Here is a 16,207-nt window from a genome sequence, read left to right on the forward strand (position 1 = left end):
CTGAGAAGGGCCACCTCTTCTGCTCCCAGATTTACTGGTTCCCCTATAGTTCTTTGTGTAGATTTGAAGCCTCTTTAGCCTTCCCCCATATAGTTTGGCACATTTATATGTATTCTATTAGAGAAATAACATTTGCATTCAACTCACATATGAGTAGTCATGTTGGTGAGACTTTATGGTTGTAGCTTTGGATGTTACAACACAGACCCTGATCCTCTGGCCCTTACAATTCTTCTGTCCCCTTCTCCTACAGTGTTCCCTGAGCCTTAGGTGTGGGTGTGTTTTGTAGATGCATCCATTGGGACTGGGGTGCACAGCTCTGGACACTGATTGGTTGTGATTTTCTGAAATGGTCCCTGTCTGTTACAGAGAGGGAGGAAATGGAAGGAAGCACTAATATTTCTGTGAGTTTCTTGTAATCTGTGATGTATGGTGAGGAAACAGTTTATAGAGGTTTCACAAGGACAGAATCAGAAGAAAAGCCACAAACATCTCCTCAGACCTCATAAGCAGGTACATGTTTGTACAGAGATGTTGAGGTTTTGAATTTCACGGAATGCTAGGTTACCTCAGTACCAGTCAGTGGAAAAACAAAGATGAAGTCACGCCCATCTGATCTGAAATCTTGTGGTCAGAGTACTTACTTTAGACAGATGAAGCAGGTTGAGGGTGACATTTAACAGCTTCTCAAAAGTATGAACGTACCGTTATTGGAGAGTTGGCACTGAACTGGCACACCCAGCCCTCTATGTGAACAAACTTCCCAACGAACAGCCTTTACATGCTACGAAGTATACAGAGATGACGAGGGCTGATTTGGAGGACTCAAAATATGTTATTGTGAAGCACAGTTTGTGAAGTTTGTGGCTGACTTCATTGTTTAGGTCACAACTTCTGTCATTGAAGACAGGATGAGTTGTGTTGGACAGAAATAATTGTCAAATACTTATGCTCCTACCCAAAGATTGACAAAACAGTTACCACACTGTGAATCAAGGATAATTGGTGTGATGTTCATGAACGTTCGGAAAAGGTTGAAAGCACGCAGGAAGTATAATAGTTGAAGCCATGTAACTTCATCCAGAGATGATGATGAGCCTTTGAAGGGTGTACTGTTGGTTGGTCTTCAACAACCTGCAAACACAGTTTATTCATTCAAGTTATTGGGTATAAACTTGTATGGAAATAGGTTAATGAGGGAACCTCCAATAGTTCATGAGTCTTTTTGAGATGGCTAGAACAAAACCAATCACCTGCCTGATTTTGGATGATGTGAACTCCCTCAGAATGGATCAATTTGCTTATGGTTCTGGAAGTGACAGACATAAAGAAAATGACCATCTGCTGGATGGTTTGACTTTGATTCAAAGGTCACAAATGTCAATGCCCTCTGACACCTTGGTTTCATCCAGCTTGATGAGGCCAGGGATGTGAGATAGGATTTACTGGATTTAGAGTGGTAGACTCACATTTTAAGATTCCTGATCATTCAATGGGTATTGAAAGATATGGTAGATTGAATTATCAACCTACTTGTGTCTAAATAGCTCAGAGATAGAGATTAAAAGAGCCTTTACAGAAGTCAGGTTTTTGATATCTGAGTACTGTGAAAATTTGCTACTGAAAAGTGTTTCTTGGAAGCTGTAAGTAAGAGTATTCAGTCTTACAGCAAATCCAGTACTAATCCAAGCATACATTTCAGGTGCAAAGGCTCTCACAAGAAACACTTTCTTCAGCTGAATCTGAAGTTCACAGCTATTTCTTATGTCCTCACAAAAAAATAAATGGGGTCAAATTTGTTAAAACATACAAACAAAAATCCCCACAAATTGGTAAGGATTAACAAACAGATTCATTAAATTGTCAGAATACAAAGTAAATATACAAAAACAATTTCTCTACACTAAAAATGAACTGAACCAAAAGAAGTAAATATCATTCAAAATAAGGTAAGAAAAATAAAATATTTGAGGGTCAATGTAAACAAATATAAAAATGATCCACATTTTAAAATAATATTTCATTAATTTCTCAAGGCAAAAGCAAATGGAGAGATACATAGTGTACATTGGTTAGAAGAATCAATTTTTAAAATATCTATAACATCCAATGTAATCCATAGACTCAGTGCAATTTCTTTGAAAAGCCTATCAAAATTTTTTCATGAGAATTGAATGGAAAGTTCATAAAATTTGTTTGAAATCAAAAAGTCCTCAAAAAACCCCATGATATTGAAAGAAAAGAAACAAAATGAAAGGCATCAAACTATATGATTTTAAATATATCACAAAGACAACATTCATTTAAAGAATAAGGCATTGGTGTAAAAACAGAAGTCAATGAGGTAGAGCAGGAATGTGATAAAAAAAAACTTATTTTATTGTCATTTGATTTTCAACAAAGTTGAAGTACAAAGAAGGAAAGAGACTATGTTCCACAATGATGATAGAAGAATTGTATGTCCATATGCAATAGAATGATCTACAGTAGAATGATCCTATAATGTGGTGGTATTTTGTTCCCCAAAATATTGTGCACCCAAATAAACTTATCTGGGGTTAGAGACAGAACAGCCACAATAGCCACAATATTAAACATAGAAGTTAGGCAGTGGTAGCACACGCCTTTAATCCTAGCATTCCAGAGGCAGAAATCCATGTGTTCAAGGATACAGCCAAGCACGGTGACTCACGCCTTTAATCCCAGAAAGCGAGCCTTTAATTCCAGGGAGTGATGGTAGAAAGGAAAGATATATAAGGCGCGAAGACCAGATACTAGAAGCATTTGACTGGTTAAGCATTTGACCTGGTTAAGCTTTCAGGCTTTTGAGCAGCAGTTCAGCTGAGACCCACTCTGGATGAGGACTCAGAGGCCTCCAGTCTGAGGAGAAAAGACCAGCTGAGGATCCAGCGAGGTGAGGTAGCTGTGGCTTGTTCTGTCTCTCTGATCTACCAGCATTGATCCCAATAACTGGCTTCGGGTTTGATTCAATTAATAAGACCTATTAAGATTTCTGCTACACTATAGCCTCATCATTTCCTGTATTCAGAACCAAATCGATTTTTAAGGAAGTTTTAATTATAAGACCAGAAATAAACCACTACACAATCTGGAACAGGGAGCTCTCTAACACTGAGTTGTGTGAGTGATTTTTTTTTTTTTTGTGTGTGTGTGTGTGTGTGTGTGTGTGTGTGTGTGTGTGTGTGTGTGTGTGGTGTGAATGTATGTGTATGTGTATGTGAAATAGAAAATTCCTGAAATTTGTGAAACAAATAAATCCTGTCACTCACAATAACTTTGATGAAACTCACAAACATTATAAGTAATATAAGCACCAAGCACAGGAAAACAAATGCATGATCTTATTTTACACCCATTAGAATCTAAACACACCAAACTCAGAGAAAGAGAGAATGCTGATTACCAGAGTCAGGAACATTGATGAGAAATAAGGAAATTCTTCCAACATATACAGATACACAGGAAGGACAATGTATTGTGTAGCATGATACCCCATAGTTCATGATAGCACAGTGTACTGTTGCAAATTGTTCAGTGATTAGACTGTAAACATCCTTACCACAAATAAAAGCAGAAAATGGACAACTTAGTAGACAGATACATTAGTATACAAATACATTGGCTTTTGGCAATCAGTGTGCAATATATACATATATCAAAACATCCTGTTTCACATTGTAAGCATATGTATTTTGTTAATTACACATGCTAAAGGTAAAACACACACACACACATGCACACACATAACCCCCCCCCCCACACACACACACAAATATATCCATGAATGAGCCTAAGCTAGCTAGGTGGTTACAATGAGCAAGTCTATCAAATATTTAAATAATAAATAGTAATGTTTATTTCATCTTCTATGAAATTGAGAATGAAACAGCCTCCTCTCATTTATATGCATTCACAGTTGCCCTGGTTCTAAAGTCATACAAATTGTACACAGGAAGCACAGGAAGAAAAGAAACCACAGGCCAGTATCTGCAACAATATGCATGCAAAATCTCACAGCATACTAGAAACACCAATTCTAGAGTACAGCATAAAAGACCATGTATCATGGCACAGTAGCATCTACCACTAATATTGATTAATAACTCTGCATAGGAAAACCACACAGTGATATGCCATATTTGTTATCTATATAATTAAACTTAATATCATATATTCATCTAAACTATAGTAAATACCAGACAAAAGACAACATCATTTTGTGATGAATATCCTCCACAAATTAAGCATAGAAAATAATTATGTGCTCATTTTAAAGTCTATTCATAGAAAAAATATAGGTAGTATCAAATGTAAGAGGAAGAAGTTTTTTTTTTTTCATTTAAGGTCAATAATAAAGTGAAGATGTCCACTTCTTTCTTCATATTCAAGTGTATTATATAGTCCACCTGGCACAATTAAGTTAGAGGAAGAATAACAGACATACAAATTAGAAAGGTAGGAGTAACATCTTTGTTTCCAAATGACAGTTTCCTCAAGTCCTATTCAATTATTAAGTGAATTCAGAAATATTACAAAACTGAAAGCAATTACACTTAATGCAACTGTTTTGCTATGTGTTAACAATGGATAACTTAAAGAATAAACTAAACATTCCATTCACATGGATAAAAACACAGAAATAAATTTGCATAGGTAGATGACAGCCTTGTAAATCAAAAAGCACAAAATTATCTGAAAAAATTAAAGAAGACTTAAACAATTATAAAGAAATTTGTATTCATGGATTGGAAGATTACTATTGTAAAAATGGCTATCTACAGAGTCTGTGAACTCATTATCAAGATCCTAAGAACATGCGTTCACTTACATATAAAAACCAATATTTCATGTGGAATCAAAAAACTGAGTCATTAAAGAAATCTTGTAAAAGACTATACTTGTGGACCTCATATTTATTTTTACTATAAGAATATTGTCAAATTATTGTAAAATAAACTGTGTTACAAAGACAGACAAAAGGATCAATAGAACTGAATAAGAACCCCAGACATATATCCATGCACACACCTATTTTTTCAGCTAATATTTAAAATATATACAAAGAGAAAAAGATACTTTTTGATAAATAATCTCACAAAGCATAGATAGTTATACACAAAATGACACACTTTTTTTTTAAAATGGCACACGTTTTATAGCAGGGAGCCAAAAATCAACTCAAATGTATTAAAACTTTAATTGTAACATCTAAACTGGCACACCTCAAAAATGGAAAACAAAGAGAACATACATGATAGTTTGGTCTGTACAAAGATTTTTTTGGCTATTAGAACAAAAGTTGCATCATTAAAAATAGAAAAAGGATACAAGTGAGAATATCAAATAATGACCCATTCATACAGCAGAAACAGTCAAGAGTCAGCTAATGAAATGAGTGGAAATACTTTACAACCCTGCATCTGGTAAATGTAACTATGTAAAATATGCTAGGAATTTTTACAAGGCAGTAAAAAAGAAAGAAAATTTAGCTAGTTAACAAATGAGTATAGGAGTTGAATAGGCATTTCTCTGAGGAGCACATATAAATAGCCAATAGATATCAGAAAAATGCAAAGCAAAATGGCAAGATGGACTTCCACACCCAATACATTGGCTGTTTCTCATGACTATCAGGCTGAGGAATGGTGCAGTCAGTATAGGAAATTCAGTTGAGGTTTCAAAATGAAAATAAGGACTTAAATGGGACCCAGTAATCTCATTTCTTTCTATTTATCCAATGGAACTGAAAACAGGATGTGGAGGTAGCAAAGTTTGTTGCCCTCTCACACCGATTACAGAACTGATCATCATAGATACCTCAGTGGAAATAATGAAGATGTCTACTGATGGATCAATAGTAAATAACAGTCCTTTGGGTATTAAAGTTATGATAATTCTGCTAATTGTAAAATGTGAGTGCATCTTGGGGACATTATGCTAAGTGAAATAAGCCAACCTTGGTTGGGCAGATGGTGCAGAGTTCCACTTTTATAAACAGATAGAGTTCAAGTCTAAGAAGTTATGGTGGAATGAAGGACCAGAGGGTGGCAAGAGGCATAGTATGAGAGTTTTAGTCGTGAGGAGTAAAAATCTCCTAAATATTTAACAATTGAGATACAGTTAATAATATTAATAGAACTAATAATACATATTAATAGAGTGTGCTCACTGTTATTAGGTTTTCCAATAACAATGAATTTTAATTTATTCAGTTATTTTCCTACAGACAGACATAAATGATTCTCCTAAATGACTGATGATACTTAAGGACTTAAGTAAGTTATTTTATACTTCTGCAACCAGCAATATACACATTCTTTCAAAGTCAAATTTACTTAGCAAGTTTGTTTGGTGGAGGAAAACTGAGAGCCTGTCTCTGGAGAAATGCCACATTGCCAGTGTGAAGATCTTGGATGAGTTTCAAAGGATGCAGTCACCTGTGTAATGCTTCAAGGGTGAGCGGTAGAGGGGCTCTGACTCCTTGAGGAGGCTAAGACTGGCTGCATGCACATTTGGGGATACTCTGTCTTGTTGTCTTTTCCACTGTCATTTCTGCCTTTTAAAGCAGTTGTCAACCCAATCGCCATTTATCAACTGGCAAATTGTCATTTTATATAAACAATTTTCATCATCTCCCCTTGTTTACCATAAAAGTGGCATGTATATCATTATGTTTCTATTATAGAAGCAAAGAAAGAGAGGCAAACATAAATTCTGGGACCAAAGAAGGGACAGAAATCAAACCTCCTGACTCACTGCAGTACAAACTCTTTCATTCTCTGTACCTTTTTTTTTTCTTTCTTATTTCATCCTGCTGGATTTGGAAAGAGATCTGGACACAAAAGGCAAATGAGGTCACAGAATGCCTGGTGTTGTGTGGGACATGCATTTCCCGAGCTTCTCCGCAATGCGCCTAGTCAGATTCAAAATTCTGAACTGATATAAAACGAATGTTATAAGACTTCACACTGGAAAGACCTGGGGAGATTAATTTTATTGTTTCATCTTTTGGGACCTCATATTCTCTCCCCTTCTTGGGAATCTGAGACACTATGCAAAAGAAGAAACTTTAAAAATGATCTTTCACGTTCTAGAGTCAAGTCCACTGAATGTATTGTAACATGAGTGAAATTATGTTGTCAGGATGCAGGCTGTGAAGTACAAGTTTGTAAGCGTAATCGCAAACTGTGTGAAGCAGTTAACATCAGTAAGTCTCTTTTGAAGCCTAGAATACTGAAATCATTGTGTGTCACAGAGAACACAGCCTTCGGCTAACAGTTTGTTTTTAAAACATGTTTCTGAACACAAATCAGAACTCATTTCTATATTATCTAATGGTATTGTTTAAAAAAAAAAATCCTTCATTCCTTTTGTCAAGCAGCCAAATGTCAATCAATCATTAAAAGCTATGCTCACAGAAGTCTCCATACATTCCACCTCTGATCAATCATTAAGAGCGATATTCACTGAAAGTACTACATATGATTTGAATGAGAATAAAGTATATTTTGCTAAGTTTCTTTTCCTAGCATTATCTACTGCAGTAATTACACTCTAGGGTTATGATCTTGAAAAGCAATGGCAGGTTATTCTGTATCCAACTCTACATAATTTTATGTGTTTGTCTGTCTTCTACATTCTTCTCCAGTCATTTCCCCAGTTTTCTCCTCTGAAGTGCAAGGTATCACATACTGGCCTGATGCTTAGAAGGTTAAGAATTTCAGTATGAAATCAAAGGGACCATCCCTATTGGAAATCAGTACAAACTGCTCATGTACAGCTTTCCACTTACCCTAAACATAGTTCAGTATGTTGTGGATTACACTGATACTAGTTACTTTAGGAATAATTGTTATGTACCCATTCAGTCATATGTTATTGTTATCTTCATCTAAATTTTATTTAGATATTTTACTCATATCTTTCTTTTTTCACTCTACCATCACATATTAAAATAATAAATTCAATCATTTTTCAATAGGATATCCTATTAAATAATTATTTCTAATTACTCTTACTAAGGCTGATAATTATTGAATCTTTGAGATACACATTTTCAACACTAAATCTATAATGCGTAGCTTCATTTCAGTTCAAAACATCTGTCTAAGAAATGAAAGATGATTAATTTTCCATTTGTTTGGGGACAGGGCACTATTTATAAAGCAAACAGACAAATCTCTTCAAACAGAGAGGGCACTGAACACCAAGCTATGTACTTCTTCAATCAATACCCCATGACCTTTCCACATGAAAGGGTGATAGTCATCCACCAAGGAAGGAGAGGGAACAGTTCTTTGCGCTGCTTATGAGATATAGAGGTCTCTTGGTTATGTGGAAAACAGGATACAATAGAAACTTCAGAAAGCACTAGAGCGGACTCATGGCTACATATTTTTCCAAGCTTCCCATTCACTACCAGTTTTCATCTTTTAATAAGCCCTTCTGTTCCCCAAACTAAGGACACATTCTGTTTATTGTGTGCCTGGACTCCCCCTCCCCTTATATTCAGCTGTCTGTCTATGCCCTCTTCACAGTGCAAGTAATAGCTCTGAATCAAGAGCCCAATGCATGGCTAACCCATTCAGGACTCTTGGGATCATATGACAGAGCTCGGAGAATGTGAGGGAGGTCCCCAACAACAAAGCGGGATATTATTTCCAGTGAAGTCTTGTGGCTATGTGCACCTCTGTAGGAAGAACAATTGGTCTTTGTTTTTCCTCTGATCCTAAGAGTCAGTTTGACTGTCCCATTGCAAAAACTCAAAGGAGTTCCCATAGCTTTTCTAAAGCCCCTGAGACTGAACAGAAACTATTTCATCCTTAGAGACCAAGGACATGTGTTTAGGAAAAGATGGGGGATTTTACTAATTCACTAGTCAAAATTCATTATCTTTCCAAATGAAGTGTAATTATCATGGCAAAATTATTATTTAAAGGAGATGAAAAACTAAACTAAAGTAAGTGTACTTTCTAACAGTCAACGAAAATGCAAACTTTGGAGTCATAAGTCTAAGTGTTAGGCTGAGGATTGTACCATTCCTTCATAGACTCATAGCTTTTCTCACAAGTTTGTAGGATCGTATTCTAGAAATCAATCTGGAATGTACTGAATGGCCTTTGCAAACTTTGGGAATGTTCTTACTTGTATTTATTTGCTTTTCAGAGTTAATAGATACATGCTCTAATATGAAAGACTGCGATCCTGCAGTGCTACATTAAGATGTGGTATAGACGAAGGTACATTGTTTATACAGGACTTTAAAATATTTTAGCATTCCCTAAGGAGTTAGAGATGACTTGTGATGCTTACCAGGTAAGACTAAGTAATTTACACATAAGACAAAGCAATCCTTGAGAGTCACAATTTGGAGGCTTAGGACTGATTAATCCTGTTGCTCCTTTTTTTTTTTTTCTTGAGCGCTGCAGAATTACTACTAACACAGAAAACAAATGCCTTGATGTTGATGAAATTGACTAGATGGTTGTAAATTTTGACCTCAAAGTTGGTGGCATCTCTTTAAATTTAAAGGCAATGAGAAAAATGCTAGCAATTTTCACAAAATCAATAAGCTTCTTCAGAGATGGCAAAACAATCAGAGTCCTTCATACAACTATTACAAAATCACCTCAAACCAGGAATTCTTGGTACAAGCTTAGATGTAGAATTATAAATTCTTGACACTGTTTTGAAACAATATTTCTAACTCCAAAAACAATTAGCATTTTTTCAAAGAAAATATATTAAAATTTGGACATCTTAATCAAATAACCTATGATTTATATTTTAGAAAATTGATTCATATAAATGTGAAATAAAATTGTATATGATACACAGTAAAGTTAATGATACTTAATCTCTGGGGCATTTAGTTAAAAAGATATTGCAGAACTTTGTAATAATGATACACTCTGTCTTCACATACATGTTAATGAAAGTGACACATAATGTCCTATGACTGGAAAAACTTGTGAAGTAGCCTGTTATCACATATGGAAATCACATGACTTCAAACTATAATTCTTATAAATATTGGTCCTGCTGAGACTAAAACTATATATTACTAAATCTAAAGACATAAACTATAGAGTGATTTTTTTTGAAGGCTTGAATTCTACTTTTCCCAAGCTGGACTTTTGGCAGAATGAAGAGACTGGACTGAAGTATCTGAAATAATTCTCTTCAAACACTATTATTTTATCAAATCTAAAGGCAGCCTTAAAGCAACCTCCTCATGAAACCTGATTTATCATGTTCTCAATGTACAACTATCAGTAGGTGTTACTGGTCCTTTACTAGTGTCAGAAAAAAAATTTGAATTCTCTGCTCACTGGACTCATACTTTCCCATGCAATCGCAGTTTAGTTAGTAAATATTAAAAACTTAAAGACTCTACATTTTAAACCACCGAAGTGAGATCCTCTGTACTTATCAGTATAAGAATTTGCTAAAAAAAACCATTTTGTTTTATGAGATAAAATGATTAAATAATTAAGGGAAAAAAGTCAGTCTTTTTTTCTCATGACAAGGAAAGCAGATAGCCTACAGGTAAAATCCTGCCTTGTAGGTTTGAAGCTCCTGCAACAGTATCATAGATGTGTGTTCACATGTAGTCTATGGATGCTTTTAAGAAATATTAAAAGAGTTGGTTTTAGGTAATGGATGCAGTAGGATCTTCAAAGTTTAAGTTGTTGCTATTAGTCTCTTGTAGAAAAGAAATCCTGACATTAATAAGATACTATTTAAAAATGGAATGGAGAGAGTCATACAATTAAGGCTAACACAGGCAAACAAAGTAAATAATTACCTCAGTTTTTAATATTTATTGGAAGTCTTTAATTGTACATAGGGACTTAATAATAGTAACTTCATAGAAAAAATGATACCAAGGGACTTATTTCAAAGTTGTACAGTATGAAATGCATAGAAATATATTTTACTTATATTTATTTATAGTATGTTACTGTAATAATATTTAAATTTTAATCTTTGACATTTGGAAAAAGTTATCTGTGTGACATCCTCACTTAGGTAATTAGGTACTTATCAGCTCATCAGTTAAGAGCATTGCCTGCATATCCTGAGCACCCAGGTTAGATTTCCAGCATCTTCATGGCAGCTCACAATTGTTGGTAACTTCAGTCTTAAGGTATCCAATCCCTCTTGTGGTCTCCATGGACACTACATTCATGTGGTGCACAGACATGTGCATGAAAAATATCTATACAGAGAAATACAAAATAAAATAAAAATTATCACTCCTCTGTTAGTAAATTAGTAAAAGAGTGTTGCCAACTGTGTTCCTAACCTCAAGTCCTATAATGAAATAAGTAATACTGGCAAAGCTTTTAGGAAACAGCTTTCTTACACAAGCAGGAGGGAATGAAACGTGATATAAACTTTGTGGAGAAGAAAAGAAGTATTAGTGCCTCACCTCTTTAGGAGCAGGTTAGCTTTATGAACTCATTTTCATGAAACAAGTAAATATTTTTCCCCAAAAGTTTATTTACCCAATGCTTTTTATCTATAGGTATATTCTCATGTATTTCACATGTTTTATTATAATCTGATGCTCCTTCATTGTCATAACTAACCTATGTCGATATTACCATTTGTGGTGTGTGTGTGTGTGTGTGTGTGTGTGTGTGTGTGTGTGTGTGTGTGTATACCACTTTCATAACTTTCTGATGATAAAAGATACCCCAGAGCTAGGAAGCTAGGGAGCTAGCATATTCAGTAAAGTATTTGCTTTCCAAGCTTGGTAGCCCATATTACACCCTCAGTAACTATATAAAAATACAGGCACATGAAGGTCTATTTTCACTACCAGAGAAGTAGAGACATGCAGATCCACAGGCCTCACTAACCAGCTAGCGGAAACCAATTGGTGAAGCTCAGATCCCCCAAAGAGACTCCATCTAAAAAACTAAACTGCTGATTACAGAAATGGTATAGCTGATGAAGAAGTTTGATGACAATTTTGACTTGAGTTCAGTCCCTAAGATCAACACTATAGAAGGAAAGAACATGCAAGTTGTCTTCAAATACAATGCTTTTCCTCAGCAGACATTATAATGCTTTAATAAAGTCTAAGTTAAAAAGGATTAAAAATAAGACATACTCATAAGATTATTACTCACCCAAGAACACTTCTCAAATGGGGCAGATATTCCTACCACTGCATTAAGAAGGGTTGGTAAAGAGAGAATATTCTTGTGTGTTATAAATTATAAATTAGTCACCAGTAGCTAAGTTCAATACAAAAGAAACTATAAAGGTTATCAAGTTCTGAGATTTTGATAGATAAATGGATTTTTTTTTTTTTTTGGTTTTTTCGAGACAGGGTTTCTCTGTGTAGCTTTGCGCCTTTCCTGGATCTCGCTCTGTAGACCAGGCTGGCCTCGAACTCACAGAGATCCGCCTGCCTCTGCCTCCCGAGTGCTGGGATTAAAGGTGTGCGCCACCACTGCCCGGCCTGATAAATGGATTTTTGAGTACTGTTTAGGTACAGTGTTGCAAAAAGCATGATGTCATGTTGAATAGTAAAGTAATCTGCAGTGTTACAATTGATTTCATGTAGTAACAAATTATCCCACAGAAAATACAACTCTGATAGTTAGTGATTACAGCCATGTCAACCACTAATTTGGTGATTTAATCTTAACATGTCTTGCTTAGATAAGCAATTTATTTCCACTATTAATATGACATTCTCAAAGTAGTCATGAAATGTTATTCACTCCTAATCAATCTATGAATCCTTTTTGATAAGATTCTATATGTGTATTTGATTTTACTTTCCTGAAAATTATCCTTTAACAAAAGCAAACTCTTCATAAAGAAGTAAACGATAACATCATAAGTAAGGGACACATATTTGTAACAATATAAGAATCAGTTTGCAAAATAAACAGCAGAACATGCTAAACAAAATTAACACAACTATAAAACCCAAACAAGTAAATGCTGAAGTGTTTTTAATGTTAGCTACTATACATTAGCAGAATATAATATTAAAAATCTCCCCAATGTAAGATGCATTATTCTTCCAAGAATAATAATGAATCATGGCCTTCAAAGAGTCACCCGTGATGCCTTCCACAGCATGACAGCACAGGAAAAAGGCCCTGGCTACATGCCAGTGTCTTAATCTTGAATATCCTGTGCTCAAGAACTGGGAAGATAAAAATGGATGCTCTTTATAAATTATTCATTCTCAAGATTTCTGTTAAAGTAGCACAAAATGGACTAGAACAGCAACCAACCATGTACATCTTGTCAAATTCTCATTCAAAAACTAGAGCAAAAATGTAGGCATTCTCAGCTAGAGGCCAAGAGAATTTATTACTCATAGACACTCATTAAAGGCACCAGAGAATCACATCAGCTCAAATACTAATAACTACCAGCAAATAATGTATACTCAAATAAAATATCACTGTATAACATTTGATAGCATGTTCTGTTAAATTTAGCGATTGAATGTAACAATATACAAGAGCAAGATATGTATATTAAATAAAAGGTAAAGTTAATGTAACAATAATCATCATGTAATGGGATATATTAAGCACACAAATTTTTATCAACTACTTGATTCTTTTAATTTAGAGCTATAGAAGAATTGATATAAGATAAAAATAACAAGATAGAAATACACCAAAAACATCAGTAATAAAATATATTGCCCATTAAAAGCTAACAAGCATATTGATTAAAAAAATCAGCTCTATGCTATTTCTGAGTCATGTGCACACACATACATGCCTGTGCACCTATCCATGCACATATGTACACACACACACACACACACACACACACACACACACACACACACACCATATACTATATATGGCCCAGAGAGATGCCTCTGTTGGTGTTTGAGACACAACAATATAATTATGTTAGTTTGAATTACCAGTATTCCTGTAAAATCTGCATGAAATATGTGCATTCAATCACAGTACTGGTAAACAGACACAGAAGCATTCCCAAGACTTTCTGAACAGCCATTTTATCTGAATTGGTGAGATCCAAGTTGAGTGAGAGATGATATTAAGTAAAAAGTACTAGACATATTAAGTAAAAAGTACTAGACAATTAATAACATTGGTATGATACACCTCTAGGTAGGAACAGTTAAATCAAGGAGGTACATCTCCTTTGTTCTCAATCCATACATCAGATATTTTATTATGAAATATATATGAAACCAAGTGTACAAATACAAACTTTCAAGAAATCTCAAAATAGTAAGTCACACAAATAGATTTCTGAAAATATAATTAAGAAATACACATACGGACAATAAAGCATGTACTTGTTTAGAAAATCTAAGGTTCACATAGAAATAAGGTAAAGATAAAATCAGCTGGAAAAGTAAAACTTAATTGTTTAAGTTAGTTGAGCCTATTCTCAAATTTCTTTTCCTCTGTGACAGAATCTAGCCTGTATCTGAGGCTCTCCCCTTACCCTTCCAATGGCGGGGATGGTGGTTTCAGCCACCACTCTTGGGGTTTGAAGTCTTTCTTGCTTTCCAAAAAACTTGGGGCCCATATTTCTTAAAAATTATAGACAAAAGTAATATCCATTTATTCTTCTATTATTCTGTGAACAAAACAAAACTTTTTGATCCATTTTATAATGTTAGTATAATCTTCTAAGTAAAACCAGAGAAAAACTCTACAAGAAAATAAAATCATGAGCCAATCTAAATTGCAAACAGATGAAAAATCTAAGACAAAACAGGAGGTCACAGACTAATACAAGGGGGAAAGAACACTTCATTCAGAAATGTGTGGATATGTGGCATTAGAAAACCTCATCAAATAATGCAGATTATTAGAAAAGTAGAGGAAGAATCATATAATCTGAACAGATGTGATTTGTTCTACACTTAAAATATTCTTTAAAATTAGAAAAACAAGAAACAGAAAGGATCTCCTTAAATAATTATTTGTTAAAAGCCGGGCAGTGGTGGCGCACGCCTTTAATCCCAGCACTTGGGAGGCAGAGCCAGGCGGATCTCTGAGAGTTCGAGGCCAGCCTGGTCTCCAAAGCGAGTTCCAGGAAAGGCGCAAAGCTACACAGAGAAACCCTGTCTCAAAAAACCAAAAAAAAAAAAAAAAAAAAAAAAAAAAAAAAAAAAAAAATTATTTGTTAAAGTGCAAGACAAATAAAATGCTTATATTTAGGGAAACAAATATTTTAATAAAAATCCAGAAAATGAGAATGTTATATTTTATGAAAATTCATTGATTCTTTAAAATAGTTCTTATACATGCAAACACATTTGCAAAAAGGGTAACAGACATGCAAAGAATAACAAACCATTTCTCTTCCACTTAGTGACTCACTTTAAAAAAAAAAAACTCAAAAAATCTGGATTGGAATTTAACTCAGTCAGTAACTGATTGCCTTGCAAACATAGAACAATGCAGAGCACCCATACAAACATGCTAGTGTTTATAATTTCAGTACTGGGAAAGTGAAGCCAGACAAACTCCTGGGGTTCCTTGTCTACTCAGCCTAACTTGATGAGCTAAACCAGTGAGAAACACCAGTCCCAAAGAAGACGGATGGCATTGATGAAGATGATATCTGAGATTGTCATTTGTCCCTTCTGCCAGCAAACATGTGTGTCTACTTTTACGGGCATTAAACAAGGAAACCAAAGACTGTAGTTGGAGTTTTCTCCAGTCCCACTCACACCCGCAGTCACTCAAACCCAAATAAACACACAGATGCTTATATTATTCACAGCATCCCCAGCAAAAGACAATACAAATATCTTTTTTCTAGAACAAATAAAGTAGTTCAACTATGTGCTATTTATGGGGAAAAATACAGAATGTCTGTTGATTGACATAAATTATCTAAAAAACACAGATAATAAATTCACAGACTAGAACACATTGCAAAATACAATTTCTCTCTAAATTAAAATACAACACAGTAGAAGTTGAAATATCAACATTTAAAATATTTACATGTTTATATCTTTAATAATTATAGTATTGGTATATGGAAAGAAAGAAATGACCAATATTAGAGAATAAGCAACTTGCAACATGATTGATGTGCCTTTGTAAATTAGAGACTAGGTGAGTAATCTGTAAATGATGTTGCTTATAAAATGCAAAGAAAAACAATTAAATTGGGTATTCAAAATTTAGACTACTGAGAA

This window comes from Peromyscus californicus, unplaced genomic scaffold, assembly GCF_007827085.1.
Source record: "Peromyscus californicus insignis strain IS unplaced genomic scaffold, ASM782708v3 Scaffold_22__1_contigs__length_63687245, whole genome shotgun sequence".
Lineage (NCBI taxonomy): Eukaryota > Metazoa > Chordata > Mammalia > Rodentia > Cricetidae > Peromyscus > Peromyscus californicus.